The sequence below is a fragment of the Carassius gibelio genome, chromosome B4, assembly GCF_023724105.1.
Source record: "Carassius gibelio isolate Cgi1373 ecotype wild population from Czech Republic chromosome B4, carGib1.2-hapl.c, whole genome shotgun sequence".
Taxonomy (NCBI): Eukaryota; Metazoa; Chordata; class Actinopteri; order Cypriniformes; family Cyprinidae; genus Carassius; species Carassius gibelio.
This window is the reverse complement of record NC_068399.1, coordinates 6,785,969-6,812,969: the sequence shown is the minus strand read 5'-3', so window position 1 is coordinate 6,812,969 and position 27,001 is coordinate 6,785,969. Positions and strand designations below refer to the sequence as shown.

Sequence of the window (27,001 nt, the reverse complement as noted above, 5' to 3'; positions counted from 1 at the left end):
AAGATGCCATGTTAAAGCAGAGTAAACCTACATGGTATGACATTGTTAAATGATATTTTCCTAGCCTACAAAACATTTGAGCAAGCTAATAAGTGAAGTGTGACCATATAGTCTATACAATTATATTAATATATGGTCACACCTCACTTATCAGCTTGCTCAAATGTTTGTATAGGGAAATATAATTTGATGATGTCATACCATGTAGATTTTACTTTTTTTGGTAGTGAGAGATATGTATAGCATATGCACAGCTGCACTACTTCCTGAACTTCAGCTAGCTCCTTTGTTTTCTGTCTGCCATTATTGGACAAACTGACTAATCCAGGTGTGCCTGACATAAGGAATCACAGCAACAATAATCCGACAAACCTGGATTAATCAGTTGGCTGAAGTTCAGGAAGTAGTACAGCTGTGCATATAGCCCAAAAAGAATGTATGTTTTGGACTTCATGTATGTTTTATTAAAATGTAAGGTAAATGTATAATAGTTTGTATTAAACAAAAACGTTTATTATTACTATTACAAAACAGAAAACAAATATATTTACAATGACTAACAATTAAAATAGTATCATAAACAAACACAAAATCTGTAAAAAATACTCAGAATTTTGGTAAATGTTTTTGTTTAAAACAAACTATATTATACATACTGGAACCTTTTATATTTAATAATATAATTACAATAAATTATAAAGTATTATCATAAATTCATTAATATAGGCTACTCTGACTTTTTACAGGCTTAATAATGCTTCATGAAAACCAGTCATCATATCAGCTTTGTAAACAAATATAAAAACAAATATATGTACAATAAATATTAAACAAAAAACTATAAATACACTGACTTTTAATAAATGGTTTTGTTTAAAGCAAACTATTATACACACTTAATAATATGATTACAATAAATAATAATTAACAATGTATCATCATGAATTAATATACTCTGACTTTTTACAGGCTTAATTATGCTTCAGTGTGTGGTACTCCTCAAAACACGGGACAGCACACAAGGGAGTGTTGCATGGCACACACATGTGCTTGGTGAGGCGCCTCTGCTTGCCCTTGAGTGTGCTGGAGAGGCAGACCTTGCAGTGCCGCCTGGTCTTGCTGCCCTGGGAAGTGGTCTGAGGGACTTCAGATGGGAAATGCCTGGCTGTAAGGCGCAGAGGAGTGTCCAAGGCAGGACGCCCGCCTTTGGTTGGACCTCGCAATGTGCTGTACTCCTCCAGCAGCCCTCTCATCAGGTTCGTCCTGAATTGTAGGGAGGTGATTTCCTTTCCTACTCATAGTAGAGTACATCAATAGGAAGTGAGAAAATAATAGTATGTGACTGTGTGGTCTGTTTATTATTGTGAATTTGTAAACACTTTAAATAACATTAATTAAAAATGTTAGCACTTTTTATCTTGTTTATATTTATTTGTATCCATTTCTCACCACTAATTTGCTGGTAGACGATGTGGCTGTTGAGTAAAACCGTGTCGAGTACATGAAAAAATACTTTCTTGTACCACTTGGTAGACTTTCTGGTGCATTCATGAAAACCAGTCATCATATCAGCTTTGTCAACTGCACCCATCTTTTTGTTGTACTCCAGCACACAGACTGGCTTCATCATTGGCTGCCCAGTGAGGTGATCCAGCTTGCCTGTGGCTGCCATACCAGTTGGATGGACTGTGGTAAGGACATGAACATCCCTCTTGTCATGCCATTTTACTGCCAACTGTGACCCATTCTCTTTGAATTCCACCTCACCTTTTTTCATCGTGCAGGTGAACTTTGGCATCCCTTTTCTGTGTCCGCGCACGGTCCCACAAGCTCCAGTGCCAAGTGACAAGAGGTGCTGGAAAAGTGTGGGACGACTGTACCAGTTGTCAACATATAGAACATTACATTTGCTTAAGTAAGGTGCTAAGAGTGTCATCACAACAGACCCAGAAATCCCAAGTCCTGGGTAATGTTGGATGTCAGTGGAGGATCCGGTGTAAATGATCATGTCCTCCACGTAACCAGTTAGCACATCACACAAAACAAAAAACTTGATCCCAAATCTGTGCCGTTTGGATGGAATGAACTGACGAAATGCCAGCCTGCCTTTCCACTTCATCAGAGACTCATCCACACACAGATCCCTGTATGGCACAAAAATGCGACGAAAAGAGGAGGTGAGCGCAGTGAATATGTGTCTTGATTTTTTTCAGCGGGTCATTGGAAACTGCTGTCGCATTGTTTGCAAAGTGAAGACAGCGAAGGAGCAGAAGGAAGCGATCCTGTGAGAACAAAGACCCAAAAAATGGGGTCAAGAGCATGGCGTCTGTGCTCCAGTAATCACTAAGTGATGGTTTTTTGATCACACCCATTAAGAGAACTGACACTAAAAATGTGTACATTTCAGGGATATTTGTTGGAACCCATTTAACCAGCTTCCCTTTCATTTCCTTCTCTTGCAAGTCCGAGGCATAGCGTTTTTTTCCTCCACAATTTCTCCTATGACATCTTCCGTTAGAAACAATTTAAAACAATTTACCTCACTGGGTGATTCTGGTGGATTTTGCACACCACAGTGCTGGTTGTTAAAATTGCCTGGGCCAGGAGGATAAAAAAAGGTTGGTTGCCTTCCACAACAATGTGTTTAACGTTACCTCTTCTGCCTCATTAGGAACTGGTGTCATCTCTTTGTCTTCAAAGTTGTCCAGAGCTTCAAGATTTAGGGGAAGATCCTCATTCACTCCAGGAGCAGCGTGTGAGCGTCAAGCAGGAGCGTCGCGTGAGATGCAGTGAAGCGGGGGTTACAGTCATATATTTCGGGAAACATGGATGATTTTGCATGTTAGAAATCCAGCAGGCTCTAAGTCCAACTCTCCATCAGTGTTGTAAACAAGTGATGGCGGCGCCCATTGTTTTTAATACAAAACATTGATTAACATGCACGCACGTCTGAAAAAATACCCACTGTTCACGCGTCGCTGACACTTGCGTTGTGAAACAGCTGTTATCTACAAAGTATGTGTTTGACTTGAATAAATATTAATATTACATGTTTAAAATGTTATTTTACTGTTATAAATGAGTGTGCAATAACAACCTATATTTATGTTATTGTGTAGTGTAATTTAAAGTGAATGAAACATAAAATAAACATTTAAATACACTGAACAGTTGTGATAATTGTAGCTGAGCACGTCTGTCTCTGGCTCAGTGCCAGTCAAAGCGGGAAAGCAGTGAAAGCTAAAGTTTGAAATTTTGAATTTAGCAGTTGATCACGTGTTTTACTGAACGTTCTAATCACACCGGTGTGATCGTACGCTCCAGGGACCAGCCAAGACTGATCACACAGGTGTGATCGTACGTGTCAAAGGGTTAAGAATGGTAAATCATTATGTCATCGTTTAATGTGTAACACTAATAATTTCCATAAACAATGTGTTGCTTTTAATCTTTTTTTTATTTTTTTTTTAAATACAACAAATATGATCTCCTCATGCTTTCATGGATTTCAATGTTAATAATGTTTATCTTGTACCATTTCATTAAAGTCTGGTTGAAGACTGATCTTGACTGATCAGCTGATTAATGTATTTGAGTAAAATATAATTTAAATAATTAAAATCTAGTTCCCACTAGAATACAGTAGTTGTCTTGTCTTCTACAAAAACAGAAATAGAATTCGCTTTCTGAATGCATATGATGTCTGACATCTAAAAGAATTTTAACTATATACCAAAAAACTTAGGTAATGTTATTAGAAACTACAGCAAAGTGATTACTTCAAGGTAGTCTTTCATTTAAGATACAGTGGGTTTATATGACTTATTTTTCATTTACAACCGCCCTAGTATTGTGTAGCCAGACCTTCTTTGGCCAAGGCCCACCCATGAAGCTGTTGATCAACATGCCAAAAAACAATCACAGTTCGATTAGTTTAGAGTCAGGTTTTGGTGCATGGAAATGTTGCCACAATAACAGACCAGTGTGTTAAACTCTCAGACGTATTTTAAAGAAACTATGCTGCTAACTTTAAATATTTCACATACTTTTGAAAACCCATTGTTTAGTTGATCCAAATAAGCGTCATCACAGTTGTAAACACTACGACTTTCTTCTTTTCGTGAGGGTTTGGCACCACGGCATATTTTTTTTCAGGTGAAACGTTAAAGAATGTGACCGTAAACAACAGTAAAACATGGTAGTGGCAGTGTTCTTGTGTGAGGCTGCGTGAGTGCAGCAGGTTTCAGGGATTTGAATTTCATAGATGGCATCATGAATACACAGATGTTCTGTGAAATACTAAAAGAGAAAATACTACCTTCACTCCACCCTTTGAACACGATTATGCCCAAAAACATTCACCTAAAGGCCATTGGTTTATTTCTGAGGAAAAAAATGGTAAAAGTGTAAATGTTATTAACCCTTAAATGCATGAACGGTGTTGTATGTAGTTCAGATCATTTTACTGACTTGGTCCTTTGGGTCTCATTCAGCAAAATGAACAAATCTTTTTTTGAGTCATTTCGTTCATTTTAGCAAAATGTAATTAAAATGTTATATGTTACTTCCCCAACACATCTAGTATTTACGCAAACGTTGATCACACTACAAACAATACAAAACTATAATGCTATAAGAAAGAGAAAAGTTTAATTCATTATTTACCTGGGTCTTCAGTCTGTGATTAGCTCACCTCACCAATTATCAGACAAGTCTTCGGGGTTTGATTATATTGATATAAATGTGTGAATTTCTGTCATGATGGTTCTTTTCCATAACACTGAACGCGGTGACAAAGGTAAAAAAAAATTGTTGGTTAATATTATTAAGACTCTTTCCAGCTCAGACTGCATATATAAGAGGTGAATTACTTTAGTACAGAATCCATAGGATGTTGCGAGTGAACTAATCACTCCTCGAGATCAAAGATTCATTCAAAATGAACGAATCGTTCAAGAACGACCCTTCACTAGTTGTCAGTGATGTGCGGCTCAATGTATAAACAACCCGCACCCGACCAATGTTTTCAACTAACCTGCCCGCAACTCGGAGCGCAAAAAAATTAAAATAAAATATTGTACCCAACCCGCTTCCTAACTGTGACGGTTGGGTTTGGGAAAACACAAGGAGAGGGTAGGATCCAATTGCAAGTATGGGTTTTATTTACAGAAGGGTAAAAATACAAAATAAACAGTCATGAGAGACAAACCAAACAAAAGAGGGAACCGGATGAAACGGATAGGAAACTCTGAGGAACAAGAAGGTAAAGGGAAACTCGGGAGACGAGCACAACTCACACATAGGGTAAGGACTCCATACAGACAACAGAGAAAGACAGCTCTATATAGGGAGATTAATGACAAAGGATTATCAGCACCTGTGCGATTTAATTGGAGTGCAATTACTGTGATGACATGACCAGACTAGCGGAATTAAAGTGCCTATGGTGAAGTGCCTAAGGAGAAGTGAGCTCACTAGGGGACACCCTGGAAAACAGAGACTGACAGCGTGACATTACCCCCTCCCCTACGGAGCTCCCAGATGCTCCACCTGAAACCCCGTAAAACCCAACAAAAAAAAGAGGTAGGAGGGAGGTGAAGCGGCGGCGGACTAGGGGGAGGGACGGAGGGTCAGAAAACAGAGACATTAGGTGATGCCCACCAGTGTTAATTTCGTTGACTAAATATTTTCGTCATTATTTTCGTCACGAATATATTTTTGCCGACGAAAACGAAATGAAAACTAAAATAGAAGGCACTGATGGAGACTAAAACTATGACTAAATTGATTGACATTATCGTCAATGAATAAAGGACGAGACGAAAATAGACTGTGACGAAAATCAAATCAGCAGACGGGAGAGATGCGAGGAATGAGCAAAAGAACCGGCAAAACAGAACAGACTGCATGAGAGAAGAGAACCAATCAGAGCCTGACTTACTGAGACGTGAAGCGAAGGTTTTCAGTTTTTATGAGCTCCCGGGAAGACGGCATTCGAAGAGGTGATAGGGACTTTAAGCAACAGCCTCTGGTGGAACGGCAACGCCATTCTGGCGTTGTATTGCGCCTGCGCAAATTTAACTGCTACTTTGTGACGTTCTAATTTAACTGTCTACTACGGGAGAACAGCTGATTTGCCGGAGTCGCTACAACGTGAGAGGTTAGGTAAATAAATGTTATGTTTTTAGACTTATTTACATCATACAATATTAAAAACTCCTCTTCTGACAAAAGATTGTCATTTGACGCTAAAAGCAATCCTTCTCTTGCTTTTTTAAATTATATATTTTTTTGGATCTCAATAAATGAATTAATGCTGCGTTGCGCTGTTCTGTTTTACCGTTGCTTAGTGACTTTTACCTTCTTGGCTACAGCGGTGTGACGGCAAACTTCCGGTCGCTGTAGCCATTCCATTCGCAGCTGTTGCTTAAAGTCCCTACTGTCTAAAAGAGCGACAAAATGTCCACAGCTCACTTCACGTTTGACGACGAACAAAACAAAACAAAGTGTAAAGCACGCAGAGCGCTCATTCGTGGCAAGAACACAACCAATTTGAAAAGACATTTACAGACGAGCCACCCGGACATTTTCTCAAATGTAATTTCACAACGATGTTCTTTTGTTTATTGAGCTTAGCAAAATTGGAATAGTGCAGTGCGTAGATGCTGTAGCATTAAATATTACGAACTGAAAAGTACTGTAAAATAGCCCCTTCTTCAAGTTAGATGAGAGCACAATACTAATACGTAATATCATGATAAATACATTTGATTAATACCAATGTTTAGTATATTTTATAATGTTCTACTTGTTGACAATATCACAAATGTTTCTATATTAGTCATGTGAAACATGAATGTTCACATCCTATCATTATACATACAAATCTAGCAATATTGTAGTATTTAAAACATACAATATTGCTAGACAAATGAATACCTTATAAAATCTTGTTACTTTTTTTATCCACCTAGCTGCCAACTTATTAAATATTTACTTTAAATGTATGCACTTATTGTTCAGCTCAGCTGTAAGCTTTAAGGTCCTGGACCTAACTTTATTTTTCTTTTATTGATGGTCAATTGGCAGCTAGTTATTGTTTACATTATCATGACAGTGTTTGTTGCTGCATAAAAGCTTTTGAATCGAAATAAAGACACAGTTGTGTTGAAATAAAGTTGAATTTGTGTTTTATATATTTTGGTTAAGTTTGTTTCCTATACCAGCTGTAAAAAATTGTCTAGTAAATCTGTTATTGATTTTAGTCTTATTTTAGTCGACTAAAATACCAAGCAATTTTAGTCGACTAAAATACCAAGCAATTTTAGTCGACTAAAATTAAAACAAATCAGATGACTAAAACTTGACTAAAACTAAAAAGAATTATAGTCAAAAGACTAAGACTAAAACTAAATTAAAATTTTGTGTCAAAATTAACACTGATGCCCACCCGGGCGGAACAGAGGGCCATCACACCCATGTGGTCAAGGCAGAAGCCCCCCCAGGGCGGAGCGGAAGACCACCACGTCCTCACAGTCAAGGCCAGAGTCCCCCAGGGCGGAGCGGAAGACCACCACATCCTCGTAGTCAAGGCCAGAGTCCCCCAGGGCGGAGCGGAAGACCACCACATCCTCGTAGTCAAGGCCAGAGTCCCCCAGGGCGGAGCGGAAGACCACCACGTCCTCACGGTCGAGGCCGGAGTCCCCCAGGGTGGAGCGGAAGACCACCACGTCCTCACGGTCGAGGCCGGAGTCCCCCAGGGCGGAGCGGAAGACCACCACGTCCTCACGGTCGAGGCCGGAGTCCCCCAGGGTGGAGCGGAAGACCACCACATTCTTGTGGCCGCCCCCATGGGAGGACGAAGATCACCGGTGACTTGACTCAGTCCTCGATGATCACCGGTGACTAGCCTTGTCTCTGGAGAGTTCATGGAAACCTGACTCGACTCTGAAAGGTCAATAGTGACAAGCCCTGACTCTGGAAGGCCATCGGTAACTAGCCCTGACTCTGGAAGGCCATCGGTGACTAGCCCTGACTCTGGAAGGCCATCGGTGACTAGCCCTGACTCTGGAGGGTCCACGAACACCTGCCTTGACTTAAGACTGCCTGTGGAGACGTGAGACACCTCTGTTTCGGGCACTGCCTCTGGAATGGCCTCGGTCAACGCCTTGGCCTCCGGAACAACAGCGGGCACCGCCTCGGCCTCCGGAACAGCATTGAGCGCCTCCTCCGGAACGGCCTCGGGCACCGCCTCGGCCTCGGGAACTGCATCGGGCACCGCCTCGGGAACTGCATCGGGCACAGCCTCGACATCTCGAACAGCATCGTGCACCGCCTCGGCATCTCGAACAGCATCGTGCACCGCCTCGGGAACGTCCTCCTGGACGGCAGCGGCCCGCTCGGGAACGTCCTCCTGGACGGCAGCGGCCCGCTCGGGAACGTTCTCCGGACCTTGAGGAACGGCAGACGCCTGTCTCCTCCTCCGTCCCTTATGATGGCGAGTCGGTGGCACCTTATCAGGAGACTCAGGCATTGAATCGGCCATCTTGTGCTGTGGTGCTAGGCTGGCGGCCATCATGGGTTGTGGCGCTGGACTGGCGACCATCTTGTACTGTGGCGCTGGACTGGCGGCCATCTTGTACTGTGGCGCTGGACTGGCGGCCATCTTGTGCCGATGCACAGAACTGGCGGCCATCTGGTTCCACGGCGCTGGCTCGGCCGATCTGCGTTTCCCCTCTCCTCTCGGGACAAACTGGGCAACTGGCAGCTCCCAACCGAATCCCGGGTCGACGGGCGCCCACAGTGGAGATCGCTGCCGGATCTCTTCCCGGCTGTTTGTTCCGGAACGACCTCCCCTGGTTCCCCGGAACACCACTAGGCGAGAGCCCTCGAAGCCACCTTTCTCCCGCTTGCTGGCTGGGGAGAACATGGCAGCAGACATACCGCTGGATCCTTGTGGATGGAGTCCTTCTGTGACGGTTGGGTTTGGGAAAACACAAGGAGAGGGTAGGATCCAATTGCAAGTATGAGTTTTATTTACAGAAGGGTAAAAATACAAAATAAACAGTCATGAGAGACAAACCAAACAAAAGAGGGAACCGGATGAAACGGATAGGAAACTCGGAGGAACAAGAAGGTAAAGGGAGACGAGCACAACTCACACATAGGGTAAGGACTCCATACAGACAACAGAGAAAGACAGCTCTATATAGGGAGATTAATGACAAAGGATTGTCAGCACCTGTGCGATTTAATTGGAGTGCAATTACTGTGATGACATGACCAGACTAGCGGAATTAAAGTGCCTATGGTGAAGTGCCTAAGGAGAAGTGAGCTCACTAGGGGACACCCAGGAAAACAGAGACTGACAGCATGACACTAACCCGCATTTTTTAAAAGTAGTAAATGCGTCGCCCCTTTACATTAATTTAATTACTTAAATAGACTATAGCCTATAATAAGCATTATGACCGCACACATAAGGCTTCCCACAAAGAACCGGTTTAAGTAATGATAATGAATGAATGTGTTTAAATTAGCAAGGACTCATGTAATTGTTTTGTGATAAACTGGTGTTTTCTGTGTCGCTGCAAAGTTGACGATGCGGACTCGCCATGAACGCATGAGAGAAATGCACATTTCATATGGATTACATAATCAGAGAGTATCCTATTTATTTTGGTTTTAATATGTTCGTTTAAAAGTAGACATTTCAAGCTTTCTGTAATATATTGGCTATATTTCTTTATAAACCCACCAACGAAATAAGACACTACCTGTCCCAAAATATCACCCAAAGTTTCTACAGCTTTTTCTTAGCTATTTCAGAATCTGGAAAAATGACTGGGGCTAACTTACTGCAGTCAGAGCGATATGAATGTTTGTGATGTACGTATAAATGTTTGTCACTTCTGCTGCCCAAACTTTGTCAGATTGTGGGTCATTTGGTTTATTGTAAAACGATTGCACTGATTTGCATGTTTCTTGATGATACGCTTTTTTCTGTCGTACTCACATGCACCATGTCACTCACGTCGTATTCTCCACCATGTCCCACGGAAAAACTGCTTTTGCATAAAATGCGAAAAGCTCACTCTGCTTTGCCATCTACAGGTCTTAACCAAGAGTAGGCTATGTAGCAGTCCATTCGCTATTAAAAGTGCATATTCTCTTTTTCGTGGCCACACTGGCCATGGCTGCTTAACCTGACCCTGCTTAACCTGATTTAAGATTCTTGAGGAGGCGTTCGTGCACCAGTCAACCGTTTGATTGACGTATGATTCAGCCTATCGACTAACGCTTTTATTGCCTCCTCTGAACTATTGGACCTAGTTAACAGTACACCCATGGACGTATCCTCTATGCTTTTTAGTTTGTTTGTTTTTTATGTCTTCTTGAATGTTTTATTTTGTCCTTGCCAGTCACTGTGGGTTTACGACTATACTACCCTGTTTCAGATTCGTTCGCATGTTGCGGACTTGTCGATAAGCAGTGCAAACAAGTGTGCCTTTTCCTATCACACGCTGCCATCGTATTTACAGCGTTCTTTGGATGGATGTACGTGCTGCAGGCAAAAGCGGCGCCGACGACGAGGGAGACGTGCAGGTGCTCACGTGAAGCAGAGATTCTTGCGTAGGTCTTGTTCTGTTGGGCAGTTTGCAACAGTTGATGGCATTATAGATTGTGCAGCGGATATTCGGGGGTTGGCGATGTTCTTATTTGTTGCCAGTGTATCCAGATGGAGGTTCGTCAGTGCTGCGGTTTTATCAGGATGCAAAGTTTTCATCACATGTCAGAGGTGCAGTTTTGAGCAACTTGATCGTTCTTAAGAAGGTAAAGTCGGGCCTTATTACAGCGGCCCCCATAGTTGGACAGACTTTACAGATGTCACTTGTAAATGCGCGCTCGATTTCAAACAAGACATTCATCTTAAATGATTTTATATTGCATAATGTCTTGGACTTCCTATTTATTACAGAGACATGGATAAATTGGGATCAGTGTAGTCCTTGTGAGGAAATTTGTCCACCTGACTATATGTTAATTAATACCCCGAGACTGATGGGTCGTGGGGGGGGGTTTAGCTACTGTTTGTAAGGGGCAGTATAAATGTCACCGATTATCGTCCGCATGTTACTCGAGCTTTGAGGTTCAGTTATTGTTATACTGTTTCGGGAGTTGTTGTTTATCGACCTCCAAAGTATAGTCAAGTTCTTCTCCACTATTTTATTATTGTCTGAACATATTTACTTGTTGGGGATTTTAACATTCATATTTGCTGCCCTAGGACGCCTTTGGAGAAGGAGTTTTCTGATCTGATGGACTCATTTAATTTTATACAACATGTATTCGGTCCCACACATGAAAAAGGACATACTTTGGACCTTGTTTTTTCTTTAGGTCTGTCTATCTGTGATGTTGTTGTTAATGATGCCTGTATCTCAGATCATTTGCCTTTTACTTTTAATGTAAATGTGCAAATTGAGAAGGTGGAGCATCAGTCTTCTTATATACGCTCCCGTACAATCACTCAGTCTACACCTCAGGCGTTTAGTGATATTTTTATTACTCTTTCTGATGTATCATGGCCTTAGTCTGTAGCTATTACGGCAGATCCAGATGAGTTACTTATGGCTTTTAACACTGTGTGTTCTGGAGTTTTAGACTCTGTTGTTCCTTATAAGATCAAGCATAGTAAGGTTAATCATCAGCCGTGGTTAAATGACCAAACTCGGGATCTTAGACAGCAGTGTAGGCGAGCAGAACGGGCTTGGAAAAAGGATAAACTTATGATCTCGCAACAGATTTTACGTGATTTACGTATGCGATATCAGAAGGCTGTAAAGGATGCTAAAACAGCCTTTTTTCCTAAAATTATATCACTGCATTCAAAATCACCTAAAATTTTGTTAATAGGTTACAAATTAATAGGTTTTTAAATTTAAATACTGTCTCAATACTACCATCCACTGAGTGTTGTGAGAAGTTTTTAAATGTCTTTTTAGTTAAAGTTAATACAATTGGATCTGGTTTTCATGACTGGAATGGCTTGACAGGAGACATTTTAACTCTTTAACTGCCGCACGACCAAATGGTTGAGCACATTTTGAGTCACTATATTTTATTGAGAGGAGTACCTAACTTAATTCAAGCTGATTGAGCCATCTCTACCATCTGGTAGAGGTATGTTAAGCCAAAAAAAATCTACAGCATTTGTCACAACACTTCTTCTTTGATGGATGTCAGAGAGAAAGAAATCACTCCTGCCATGTAAACTGTTTTTGGTGAAATTTTGCAAGGTAAGCATATTTTTTTGACATATTACACTGTAAGAGCCCTAACTTTACAAAATTATTTTACTTGGTGCCATGAAAAAACTTAAGTATGTTTTCAATAATTTTTCAAAAACGTGCTCAACCAAATGGTTGATTTGTCACTTTATGGTAAACGTAGAAAAGCTAAGCTAATGTTTTAAAAATTATGGGACGTGTTGGAAAGAAAATACATTGAGTGTGGTAACTAATGACATAAGGAGATAAGAAATGCAAACAAAAAATGCTTTTTTCTTGGTGGGGCAGTTCAAGGGTTAAAAAACGTCAGCACGTTTGATAAATTTGATTTGGTTTTAGTTAAGGATATTAGTCTTATTATTGGTAAGTTGAAACACCCAGCTGCTAGTTGGGATGTTTTGCCTTTTGATTTGTTGGCTGCGACATTCGATTATACTGGGCCTTGTATTACTGCTATTGTTAATTGCAGTCTTTATACAGGCACTTTTCCTTTAAGTTTTAAGCAGGCGGTTATTCAGCCCCTTCTTAAAAAGACTACCCTTAACCCCTTGGATTTTAATAATTATCGGCCAATTTCAAAGCTGCCTTATATCTCTAAAATTTTGGAAAAGGTAGTTTTATCTCAGTTAAGTTCTTTTTTGGCTAAAAACGAGGTGTTAGATGTCTTTCAGTCTGGTTTTCGGGCAGGACACAGTACTGAATCAGCTTTATTGCGAGTCTCAAATGATTTATTACTTATTGCAGACTCGGGAAATACTGGGGTTCTAATTATGTTGGATCTTAGTGCAGCTTTTGATCTAATTGATCACGATATTCTTATTAGTCGTTTGGAACATGTTGTAGGGCTGAGAGGGACGGTTTTAAAATGGTTTTCCTCATATTTAAGGGGACGTTCAATTTCTGTGAGGGTTGGGGATTTTTCCTCCAGGTCAGTTTCTCTGGATTGTGGAGTAGCTCAGGGTTCAATTCTGGGACCTATTTTCTTTTCTTTGTTTTTGCTTCCTCTAGGCCAAATTTTTAAGAAATATGGTATATTTTATCACCTTTATGCCGATGACATTCAGATTTATTTACCGATTGGAGCTGGAGGATCAAGCCCTAATTTATCCCTGGTTGCTTGTTTAAAGGAGGTGACCAGCTGGTTACAACAAAACTGCTTGCAGTTAAATGCCAGCAAGTCTGAAGTCATGGTGTTTGGGATGAAAAAGGATGACAGTGGTTTAGCCGATTTTCTAGGTATATGGGAAATATACGTTCAGCCTAAAATAAGAAATTTAGGTGTAATTTTTGACTCTGCTCTTATGTTTGACCATCAGGTTAAAAATGTGGTAAAAAATTGTTTTTATCAGTTAAGGACTATTGCGAAAATGAAATCTTTTTTGTTTGTTCCTGATCTGGAAACAGTGATTCACGCATTCATCTCTACACGCTTGGATTACTGTAATGCTCTATATGTAGGAATCAGTCAATCTCTCATCTCAAGATTGCAGCTGGTTCAAAACGCTGCAGCGAGGCTCCTGACTGGTATTAAGAAAAGGGAGCATATTACACCTGTTCTGAAAAGGCTTCATTGGCTCCCTGTGAAATATTGTATACAGTATAAGGTTTTGTTATATGTTTATAAAGCTGTTCACGCGTTGGCCCCGGAATATATCAAGGATTTGGTGCTTATGAATTCTGGTAGATCTCAAAGGTCCTTTAATTGTTTACTTCTCGTTGTTCCAAGAACTCGTCTTAAAACTAAAGGGGATCGAGCTTTCTCAGTCGTTGGACCTAGACTGTGGAATGCTCTTCCTCCTGATATAAGATCTGCACCGTCAGTTGATGTTTTTAAAAACTCGTGTGAAAACGTATTTGTATTATGTTTCTTTTAATTCTTGACTTTGTCATTCCATATTTTGTGGGTTTTTTTGCTTTTAGATGTACAGTCCTTTGGTCTACCTTGTAGTTGAAGGGGCTATATAAATAAACGAGACTTGAGACTTGAATGAAAAAGTGTGACAGATGCTCAATTTGCTTGAGGCGGGTAAAATTGCTGTACAGTACAACAAAGCGTCACAGGTGGTCACTCTTATTCGCGCCAGTTATTCAGCCAATAAAGTGTAGGCCTATGTATTTCTCAATTGTGTCTACTATATAAATTACAAAGGTATTTCAAACGACCCACGACCCGAATATCATGAAAAATATTTTTGGATGACTCATAACCGCGGGTAACCGCGGGTGACCGCAGGCACCTGCTCATTTCGGATCAACCCGCGCATCACTGTTAGTTGTATGTAGGATTGACACGGAGTGGTTGAACTAAGTATTGCAGTCCAAATTCAAAATACTGGAGAGGGGTCCCTCCTCATCAGACTTGACACACACGTAGGTTGCCAGATTGATGAAATTAAATATTCTGTGTTTTCCAACAGCTGGTTACCCGGGATGCTGAAATACAATTGGGTAAACTGGCAGTGGATGTGTTTCACAAACCAAAACTGGCACATTTTCAAAGGAGAATAACTGACTGTAGCATTGTTTTTCAGATAAACAAATATGTTAACTTGGCATGTTTCTTAAATATCTGCAAACATATTATGGGATTTTTGAGGAATGACTTGCTGTAGCCTGCAGTGGACATCCAGCCAGGCCCACATCCAAGTGTGACGTCACGTCACAGACCACGCCCATGTCAAAATACATCACATTCTCATTAATTTTGAAAAAGAAAGAAGCATCGATAAGAAGATAATTTGTATTGTTTGCCAACCGCTAAAAAAGAAGCTGCTATTTGCAGTGTCGGTAAGTAAAAAAAACAAAACAATCTTTGGTCTTCACTAACACTTAAAACGTTGACAAATGTGGTTTTATTAACTAAGTTCAGGAGGAGCACGATCAGATAATCATCCAATTTGGCACAGGTGCATCTCGTTTAGTTAATCGAGCTAAACTGAGACCAGGACAACTAGAGCCCCAGATACAGATCCCCTGTAAAGACCTTGTCTCAGAGGAGCACCAGGACAAGACCACAGGAAACAGATGATTCTTCTGCACAATCTGACTTTGCTTCAGCCTGGAATTGAACTACTGGTTTCATCTGGTCAGAGGAGAACTGACCCCCCAACTGAGCCTGGTTTCTCCCAAGGTTTTTTTTCTCCATTCTGTCACCGATGGAGTTTCGGTTCCTTGCCGCTGTAGCTTGCTTAGTTGGGGTCACTTCATTTTATCTTAAAACTTCAACTTCATTAATATAACATTCATGTGGACTTTTTTATATCATTGTGTGCTTGGACAATTTTAGTATTTCTAACTGGAATTTTTTTAATTATTATTACTGACATTTTTTTTTACTAAATTATTTTAGCCATTTTCATTTTAATAGTCCCTATCAGTCAAAATCAATTGTTTTAAAATCAGTATTGTGGTATTCCTTCCCAGTCATTGACTTTTAATAAAATCCTCTTTACCAAGAAAAGCTGAAATTTTATTTCTTTATATTCTTGAGAGACACTGATGGAATGAAATGAATACAATTTCATAATGATTTAATATAATTTAATAAATTAACAGATGGTTAAGTCTCTCTGCAACCACAAATTTAATTTGAGTTTGCAATATTCAGAAGTTATTTCTGAAGATGTTTATATTTGATAAGAATATCACAAATGCTCTGTAGTTTATCATGAATTTAAAACACTTCACACTTGTTTATATTAATATATAAGATTAGATATAAAGCTCATCTGGATTGATGGCTCTTTAAAAAGCACAGTAAATAATCTCTTCAATTCTTCTTCTGTCTTAATATTTAATATTCGTTTTCTAGTGTGAAATCCGTTCAGATGTACAAGCACCAATAAGTAGAGCAGAGGTTAAAACCATCATTAAGCAACATTCACATAAAATATGACAGGAATATTGGAAGACAGCGGATACAGGACGTAATTTATACAGTTTACAAAATCAAGTAATCACAAGCATGAGGAAGAGCAGAAGCCCTAGGGATGAGATGTTAGTCTGGTTTAAATACAACAAAAATAAATGCAAATAAAAAGTGGATGAACTAACCATGACAGTTGAGTATTCATTAGGGAAGTATCTGGGAGAATAAACAATTTCATTAATTGCATTTCTGAAAAACACGGGTCTAAGTAACAGAATTTAATAGGAGGGGTTTTTTTGTGTTATTTTTTCCCCTTTTCTCTACCTCTCATTTGACGTCATTCTAGTACCCACAGTCCAGTTTAGTACGTGGCAGTAATGCACCTTTGAGATGAGTTGCCAACCGCCATTAAACGTGGAAGAAGAAGAAGAAACGCAATCCTTTCTTTTTAGCGAACAAGACTTTTATTTTGGTTTGGCGATGTGACGTCATACGGTTGCGCCGCTCTCCTGCGTCTGCTATTCGACTAAAGAAAGGTGTGTGTTTTTAATAATTTAAAGCGGTTAAATCAATACAAGTCATTCCGATAATAAATATGTGTAATGAAACTAGTACATAGTGTAAGATTGTAACGCTTTACCTAGTGATATAAGGGTGTGACTAAAGCGCAAACACATAATGAAGTAAACACGAAATGTCCGTCTAATTTCTCTCACCATATCGTGAATCAGTTTATAATAAACACGATTTCAGTCACTTGCTACTAAGTACTAATAAGATGAACAGAGCGTTTTAAACCTAATGCTTTAAAACCTTAAAATAGACTGCACGCTGCTCAAAACAGTGTAAATGCAATAATGACACTTAAAATAAACTGCAATCGTCTCCATGAAAATTTATTAAATATAAAATTGAGAAAATATCGAATAGAAATCTTAATGAACCTTCTATATATTGTATCACTGTATTCATTTGAGTTTTTATTATTCTTTATCTTAGGTCACCATTAACTCTCACCAGTGTGCTGACTAAGTTACTGAACTGGGGAACTGATTGAGACGCACCCAGAGATTCAGTAAGCATATATATATATTTTTTTATCATTTTAATTTATTCTTTATATTTTTATCATTCTCATCTTAAACAGGACAAAGTGTCCAAACACACAGAAAAACTCCTGCTGAAGCGACAGAGATCCACGTGACACTCTGTTATAAAGATGGCATTTATTAAAGAGGAGAGTGAAGACATTAAGATTGAGGAAACATTCAGAGTCAAACATGAAGATACTGAGGAACAAACAGGTTGGTTTTCATTCTCAAAGCTGAACTCACTCATTTGATCTTTAATTAAATGTGCAGCTGTACAGAAATTAATGATATTTCTAAATAGAGCCCGACCAATATGGATTTTTGGGGGCCGATGCAGATATTAACTCGAAAAGAGACGATTTATAAGCCGATATTTTGATTTTGAAAATAAACTGGATATTAGACCCATTTCCTATAAACTGCACTTACACAACATTCAATAGCAAAATATCTGCCTGTTCTATGTATGTGTGCTGAATAAATGATTTTCCAGAAGGGATTTATCTTTAAAAAAAAGCCTTAGATTACGGTCTCAATGACTAAACAATTGCACATCAAAAGTATATATATTTTTTAATGATAAAAAAACAGTCTGATTTAAAACATTTAACACTTTTACTTTGTTCCAGTTGAAGCTGGTTTTAACAGTCTGTGTGTGTACTGTAAATAAATTATAATACTAAAGTTAAAGTATTTGCAGAAGTAGTCCCACACTTTGCTGCTACAGCATTCACCTTTTTCAACCATCTGTAGGGCAGAAAGAGAGACAGAGAAAGAACAAGCATGTGTATTAATAATATCACCATGTATCATTACTCGTACCATCATTAGAATTATAATAATAATAAACAGGGATCTCCTACATAGGCAAAATGTATGTATATATATATATATATATATATATAATTTTTTTTTTTTTTGTCAAGCAATAGGTATTACCTATTACCTACTTATATTTAACAATATTATTACAACATTTTCCTGTTATGTCTGTAAAGCTGCTTTGAAACAATCTGTAAAAAAAAAGAAAAAAGCGATTGTTCAGCTCACATTTATTTACATGTCCCCTCTGGTTTAATCATTTCTGACGCACCTACTGTAGTTACTGTAACTACACTATATTTTTCTCTAACAGACACATTCACAACGGACCCGTATATCTCCTCTTCTCTTTGTGCAGTCTGAATCAAAACATCGTCATGCACTGGCGAACGTAAAGTTAGCCTACCGTTACCGGAAGATTACGGAATCAATTCGAAGTTGAATGGTTAACGTTAGTGTCATGAACACACCGCTGTCAATTTTGAGAAAAAACACCTTCAAACAATGCATTTAAGGGGCCTGCTAAAAAGGAAGCTATATTAGCTTTAGAATAACATAACAGTTGTTGTTTTTTCGAGGCACGCTGTACATAACTTCTAGTCATTGACTACATTCGCCCCCCTGCCACAGTTACGCGGTCATTATGTGGGAAACACTGCAGATATATTTAGAATAAGTTAAACGCTTACGTTATAGTTTGAGTGAAGCGTGAGACTCTGCTTCTCATGTTTCGGCCGATGCCGATTTAGTGCAATAAGCTCATATTGGCCGATAATATCGGCCGGGTAGGGCTCTATTTCTAAACCTGCGATTCTCAACTGGTTTGCCCATGGGACCCTCATTTCCACACGGTCTTGAAGCAGTGACCCACACACAAGTACTGTACCTTACATGACACTTAAGGGCACCTTACAACAAAACAATCAAGAGTAAATAACAATAATCACTATAACCTCTTAAAAGACCCAATACAAACAATCACATTTAAACGAATCCCCAAAAAGACAGTTGTGAAAGGGGTTAAAAACAATCCAACAGATGTCGCTGTGTGAAATTACAATTTGCGCCTTTACTTCTCTTCTTCACTCCTCAAAGTAACAAATTCTAAACGGCTGGCGGCATAAAATATGTGAAAGAAAAAATAATAATAATAATAAAAAAATAATAATAATCACAACTGAAAACTGAATATGTTTTTCATGCAGTTATGAAGGTCTCCCTCTGATATATAGTCTCAATTAAATTTGATAATTCCAAGCCAGATTGCCTGAAGTCTGTATGTTAATGTAACTTGCACACATACATTTGCAGTTTTGTTAATAGTTTTCTATCTTGAAAAGCTACAGCTGGTATGAATGACAGTTGAACTATATGCAGGGTAGTGTAGGAAATGAATCCTTGAAAGTAAATCCAGTTATTGTAACCTTAGAGTAGCCTAGGTAAGACAGGCCTAGCAAAAATAAGTATCAGGCCTTGAAATAGGCTGTCAAAGTAACTGTAGAGTAGCCTTATACATATTTGCATTGCATTAATTTGTACCATTTAATCATGTAACTATGTTTAATTGCAATTGTCCAAAGTGTGGCCCTCTGTTTACTTTGCCAAAGTATCTGTGGCCCTCAGACTAAAACTGTTGCCCACCCCTGGTCTAGTTGCAGATTGTAATCTACAAGATTCTGTGTAGTGTTTTTTGGTCCAATAATGAATATCTCTGTCTTATCCGAATTTAATTGGAGAAAATTATTTGTCATCCAATCTTTTACATTTTTAACACACTCTGTTAGCTTAGATAATTGAGAAGTTTCATCTGGTCTCGTTGAGATATATAGCTGAGTATCATCAGCATAACAGTGGAAGCTACTTCCGTATTTTCTAATATTACCAAGGGGCAAAATGTATATTGAAAATAGAAGGGGACCTAGGACGGATACTTGTGGCACTCCATATTTTACTGATGATAAATGAAATGACACCCCATTTAAGTTAACAAAATGGTAGCGATCGGACAGGTAGGATCTAAACCATCTTAGAGCCTGCCCTTGAATACCTGTATAGTTTTGTAATCTATCTATGAGTATGTCATGATCCATAGTGTCGAACGCAGCACTAAGATCAAGTAAGACTAGAAAGCAGAGTACATTAACTTCAAAGTAGGAGTAAAAGATCAAGTTTGAGCTCACAATTTTTTTTATGTAGATAATTTTCACTACTAAATCATCTCATTGTTACGTTTCCAGTGTTCTACCTGTAATTAATTTGGCTGGACAAGTAAAAAACTGTAAAATCGTTTTTCTCAGTTTCACACTCTAGCAAGTTCAGGTCTTTTGCTTTTGTAGAGCAGTATTGCTGTGCATGTCCATAAGTGTGTAGCTTTCATACTTGGCTGAATGCACTACAAAAAAAAAAGATGGGAATGTAACTCTTCTTCAACATTTAACTATATAAATTTCATACATAATACACAATCAATAAAATAATACACTTATAACGACTTATGGCTTACCTGGGGAGTGCATGCATATCTCCAGTTACAGCAATCTTTCCTCTGTTTTGTAACTTCTGTATAAGGTTTCGCTGTTCACTTTTCCACGTATGAACAATTTCTGCAATGTCTCCGGAATGTGTCGTACTGGTAAATGTGTAACTCCATGGCCTTGCAAATCTATGAATGTGGAACATTAAAAGTATATTTATAAAGAATATTAACAATTTTCATGTTATGAAAAAAATGTATTTATATTGCATTGTTCATTGATTTACTACAGGCATATTTTTTGTAGTTGGATGAATGATCATCCATTAAAATAAGTTGCTGCTGATAAGAGGAGGTTTCCGATGGGTGTAATTCCAATTATGGCCTGGCTCTGCCTGTGCATGTGCAAAAAGAACTGGCTTTGATTTGCAAATTAAATTAATATATGTGTATTATGACATTTCAGATTCATGTAAAACAGAGTCGCATGGGTTGAAAGTTGAGTCATGTGGTTCTGTCTCGAATTGTCTGATTCTTCCTCTTCCAACTGAAAACCAGTCTGAAACCAGGAGTCTTTATAGGTGTTGATGAGAACAGTAAATCATAGGAGGTTGATGTGGTTATACTGCCAATAGTCACAGTTTCCTGTGAAAAAAAAAAGAAAAAGGAACATACAATTCTGACTTTTTGGTAATACAAAGATGGGCTTTATAAACTGCTAATTAAACCAAAAAATAAGTGTGTGTGTTAAGGCTGGTTCACACGGCAGGATAATTAGGCTGATTTTAGCCCCAATTCACCCCTTCCAACAATCTTAGGATGCTCCGATTATCGTAAAATAATCTGATCAAATACTCCTGCCGTGTGTGGTGTGTTAAGACTGCTCTCCTCTGCTCGGAAGAATGTCAGGACCGCTCCGATCTCAAATCGGGGATATCCAACATGTTGGATTTATTTGGCCGATTTCTTCTCGTGTGTGTTGTCCCCGGAGGACAAACAAATCACGCAGCCTGTGGACTGTGGCGTGTAGCCAATCAGAAAGCGAGGTGACGAGGCAAGTGAGGTAATACCGAGAAACAAAATCAAAACAGCCGGCGTATATAATATAACAAATATAACAAATACAAATAAAGTCGATGGGCTTGATGTAGCAAGTATAGTCCATGATCGCGTTGTCTCCACCTCTTTGAACATCGCCTTTTCTTGTTTTTCTTATGTTTTTTTTTCCGTTAAAAACAAAGCACAAACTATGGCTACTGCATCCTCTTCGTCCGCCATGATTGTTTACTCTGAAGTCACGTTTGATCTCGAGGGATTTTGCGAGATTTCCCGTGTGACCTGGGAATGCTCGGGATTCAAATCGGTTCGTGTGTGATGTGTTGATATTGCCGTGTGGCTGCACACCACACACTGAACGACCAAAACTGTTAGACCCGTGATTTTTTATCGCCGTGTGTGGGGTCTCTCAGGTTTGGAAAATAGGCCGACAATTTTAAAATCATCCCGTGTGAACAAGGCCTTAGAAAGAATGCATGATCGATTTGCTTGCAATGACATCACAGGACACCTCATGTCCAAAATCTGAGAACATTCATTAAAATTGAAAGCTTTGTGCCATTAAAATAAGATTAACTTGTATTGTTCTATTTTTACTTTAGACATCATGCTCCTGAAAGAGGAAAGTGAAGAACTAAATGAAGTGGAAGACAAAGATCAGTATGAGAAATATGATTTTATTGGAGAAAGTTTGTATAGTTGCTCACAAACTAAACAGATTGTACAAAACAAAGCTCAAAAGACAGGAGATTTAACCTGCCAACAGTGTGGAGAGTTTCACTAAAAAAGGAAGCCTTAAAGACCACATGAGAATTCACACTGGAGAGAAGCCTTACTCCTGCCAGCAGTGTGGAAAAAGTTTCACTAGAAGTGGAACCCTTCAAAGGCACAATAGAGTTCACACTGGAGAGAAACCTTACATCTGTCAATTATGTGGAATGAGTTTTACTGAAAGAACAAACCATAATGTTCACATGAGAATTCACACCGGAGAGAGGCCTTATACCTGCAAACTGTGTGGAAATAAATTCAATCGAAAAGGATACCTTTATAGCCACATGAAAATTCATACTGGAGAGAAACCTTACACCTGCCAGCAGTGTGGAAGGAGTTTCACTAGAAGTGGAACCCTTAAAAGGCACAATAGAGTTCACACTGGAGAGAAACCTTACACCTGCCAACAGTGTGGAAAGTGTTTCCGTCAAAAAGGAAACCTCAAAGGCCACATGAGTGTTCACACTGGTGAAAAATGTGAAGAACTAAATGAAATGAAAGACAAAGATCAGTCTGAAAAACATTTTACTGGAGAAAGTTTTAGTTGCTCACAAACTAAACTGAAAACACAAAAGAAAGGAGATAGAAATCATTTCACCTGCCAACAGTGTGGAAAAAGTTTCTTTGAGAAAGGAACCCTTAACAGGCACATTAGAATTCACACTGGAGAGAAGCCTTACTCCTGCAAACTGTGTGGAAAGAGTTTTACTGATAATGGAAACTTTAATTGTCACATGAGAATTCACACCGGAGAGAAGCCTTACTCCTGCAAACTGTGTGGAAAGAGTTTCATTCAAAAAAGAAGCCTAAAGAGACACATGAGAACTCACACTGGAGAGAAACCGTACACCTGCCAACAGTGTGGAAAGAGTTTTAGTCAACAAAGAGACTGTAATTATCACATGAAAATTCACACCGGAGAGAAGCCTCACTCCTGCAAACTGTGTGGAAAGAGTTTCATTCAAAAAGGAAGCCTTAAGAGACACATGACAATTCACAATGAGAAACCGTTCACCTGCCAACAGCATGGGATGAGTTTTAGTCAAAAAAGAAACCTCAAAGGCCACATAAGTGTTCACACTGGAGAGACATGTAAAGAAGTAACTGAAATGGAAGACAAAGATCAGTCTGAGAAACATGATTTTACAAGAGAAATTTCTTTTGAGCTCTTTTGAAAAGAAGCCATTGAGTTAACTAACTGGAATTTACAAAAGAGAGCTCAAAAGATGGTAGCTACAAGTCATTTCACCTGCCAACAGTGTGGAAAGAGTTTCACTAAAAAAGAAACCCTTAAAGTCCACATGAATGTTCACACTGGAAAAAGCCTTTTCATCTGCTAACAATGTGGAAAGAGTTTCAGAGTTTCAAAATTAACTTGAGAACAGTTTAAAATGTTCTCAGTGTGAAAGGTGTTTCACAGCCAGGAAACTCTGCAACAGTCATGTAATAAGAAAGAAGCCTTTCACTTGCTGTCACTGTGAAAAATCTGGCTCAGGCAAAGCAAAAACCTTAGGATTCACATGAGAAGTCACAGTGAATAAAACTGTTTCACGTGTCAACACCGAGAAAAAATTTGGGCCTGAAGAAAACTTAACAGATTTGGTGTAAACAGAAAATAATAACAAAACACAGAAATGGTGAAAGCAGGCCCAGTACGCCTGATACCTCCTTGACCCTAGTTGGGGTCATAACAAATAACTTTATTCATTTAGCAAAAAAAAAAAAAAAATTCTAACATACCTTACTTCTATAATTTCTCACCTATTTTATATATAATTTTTTGTTTAAACTCTTCAGTGCACACTAGGTAAAGACCATGTTATTATACTTATAAAGTTATTTGGAAGGAAAAGAGATAATCCTCCTATTGTTCAACCTCTGTTTACCTTGTCTAATTGGTCAGTGCTACAGGAACCGGAAACTTTTTCCATCTATTTTCCTGAAGCTGTTTGTGACCATCAGGGGTGCTTCATTTGCCCCTACGTGGGCTGGCCCTGTTCAATGCATGATGCACAAGTGCTCCTCCATAGCCCTCTGTACAGGAGGTCAGTGTACCCTCCTCCAGGGCACTTTATCCTGGAAGACGGAGGATACTCATGCCTCTGACAGCCACTCCCCCTTATCACTCCCCATAAGAGTCCAGTATTCACCTTATTTTCCATGGCAACAACTGTGCCGCCATTGCGCTCTTTTTGTCATCTTACTTCCGTCTGAGGGACCGGATGTAACGTAACTAAGCTTGTGGCTGGCTAGAGATAACAGAACGCAGAACGAACAGAAGTATGATATATGGTCAGTTAGGGGCTGCATAACAATTGTATTAAAAAAAACAATTGCACCAACGATGTAGCAAACCCATTGTGACGCGGTCGGAGTGTTGTGGTGCACTTTACAATTTACACCCACCACCTAAAGAAGAGAAGCACCTGAGGAAATGGATGAAGGCGCTAAATTTGAAGCGCCCACCCAAGCGCTCTTATGTGTGTTCGTACCATTTCATGGACGGGAAGTCGACTGACGAACACCCTTACCCCGAGAAATGGCTCGACTATGATGTCTCGTTAAAGAGGTCACGCCGGGGATGAAAAGTTTGTCAGATTCGGGTAAGCTAATCTTAACTAGCTATGTGTTTGCCCGCCTAATGTTAGATTTATGAAGTCCGTTCTATGAATACATTTATGATCAGTAACAGGCAGTTAACAAAGTACAACGAATTTTCCATGATTACCATTGTCCACCTATTTAATATATACGGTAGTACAAGATATTATAGTACATTACAATAGCTCACATTATTCCTGTTACAGAGATTGCAGGTGATAGCAGGCCAGCTAGCTACATTTCTCATTCAGATACTGACCTACGTTTGAACACTACAGTTAAGAGTGTGTATACTGTTTTGTCTCTAATGCATCTCTCTCTCTCACACACACACACACAGTTCTAAGTTCAGGTCACTTAATATATTAATTCTCATGATATATTGTAAGTACTAATGTAAAAATGTTTAATTATTTACACAGATGTATCGATGACCGCCAGTGATGCAGTGGACAACTGTGACAGTGATCAGATCCACATGCCTCTGATCTTGCTGAAAGTCACCAGAAGTTACCTGCTGTGATAGTTATTTTTTATGAACCTTTACAAAGTCACCAGAGGTTACCTGTTGTGATAGTTATTATGAACCTTTACAGTGTCACCTGACATTACCTGCTGTAAATAGTTTTTATTTATTTATCTTAATTTGATCTTTTTTTCATCTTTAATCTCTGATTTGAAGGAATAAGTCATGTCAAGTTTGCAAGTTAATTTCATCTTGGTTTATTACATATGGAAATTAAATTTTGAAATTTTATAGGATGGTCAGTAGAAGGTGTCTCTTGCTTCCTGAAAACAACAAACACTGATCAACAAATCACAAATGATTTTATACAACTTACACTAAATTATCCATGTTCTAAAAAACAAATCACAGTCTGTCTCTTGTTTAACACAACTGATTTAAAACAACTTATTTCATATAGTTAGTCTTCACCCACATCCTCTACATCCCATCCCAATTTCCTAATATCCTATCCTTAACCTAATTGTTTTCATTCCTTCTTGCTTAAAAAGCTGCAACTATCTTGTGGAAAGCAGCAGGTTGCCTGCCTGAAACTCATCTGACATGAGGAAGCATACACTTAAAATAAAAGGTTTGTAGTCTAGCTACAGTCTTGGCTCAGAATCGCTGATTGTGTGGCACATGTAACTTGCTGTGATGGACCCCAGATGAGCAGCTTACAGGTCCTCAGCCCTGTACAGAACATGGCAAACCTAAAATACATTTCAAAGCTTTCACAGTTGTCTTATTTCAGAATCATTCATTATTATTACACTTGACGTTTACCTACATTATTCATTGATTAGACTTAATGTACACCTACCAAATATTACCTTTACCTTACTTTTTGCATATACACTGTGCAGAATTAAGAGGCAAGCTGATTTTCTGATCATATTTTTGGGTAAAATTTGCCAATTCCAAACCAAACCAATCTTAACTATTAATTTTTCATTAAGTTTTTTATAAGTGATATATAATATTTTTTGGCTTGTTTTATCTGTAAAATAAAATCTGCCTAATAATTATGCATACCTGGATATAAGGCGTTTTTCACTTCCAAGTTCCAGCCTCCTCGTTTTCTAATGTATAATTGATAAACGTTCACTTACCTTACTCCACTGTACAATTAAGTTATTAGACAAAATACTTAGTCTGATGATGGTCATCAAACATGTTATTATACTTTTAAACATTTATAACTTTGTGTATATTAACATCACACACACAAACACACACACACACACAAAACTAACCAGCACCATGCTGAGAGGTTTAGACTGCTCGACTGGCTGGTTGCACGTTCAATTTTAAAAACACGAAAAAACCCTCGCTGTGTAACAGTACACGACCCACTGTCTCACTATGTAAATACTGGTAAGCCTCGGTACATTTAAAAAAAAATCATTTTTCCTTGCTGCTCCATCAACTCCTCCTGACAGGGTAGGTTAACTCTGGCCACTTCTTCATATCGTCTAACATTACCCACGTTAACAGCGACGATGGATGGGACAATTTGAG

General features: G+C 38.9%; 1 protein-coding gene and 1 pseudogene across 1 annotated transcript in view; both read left to right on the top strand.

Annotated features, from left to right (window-relative positions):
- LOC127955913 (NACHT, LRR and PYD domains-containing protein 12) overlaps nucleotides 1–27,001 on the top strand; it is a 389,353-nt gene that overhangs the window by 123,925 nt on the left and 238,427 nt on the right. The gene's annotated exons all lie outside the window — the stretch shown is intronic.
- LOC127955968 (gastrula zinc finger protein XlCGF57.1-like) lies at nucleotides 16,587–25,737 on the top strand (annotated as a pseudogene).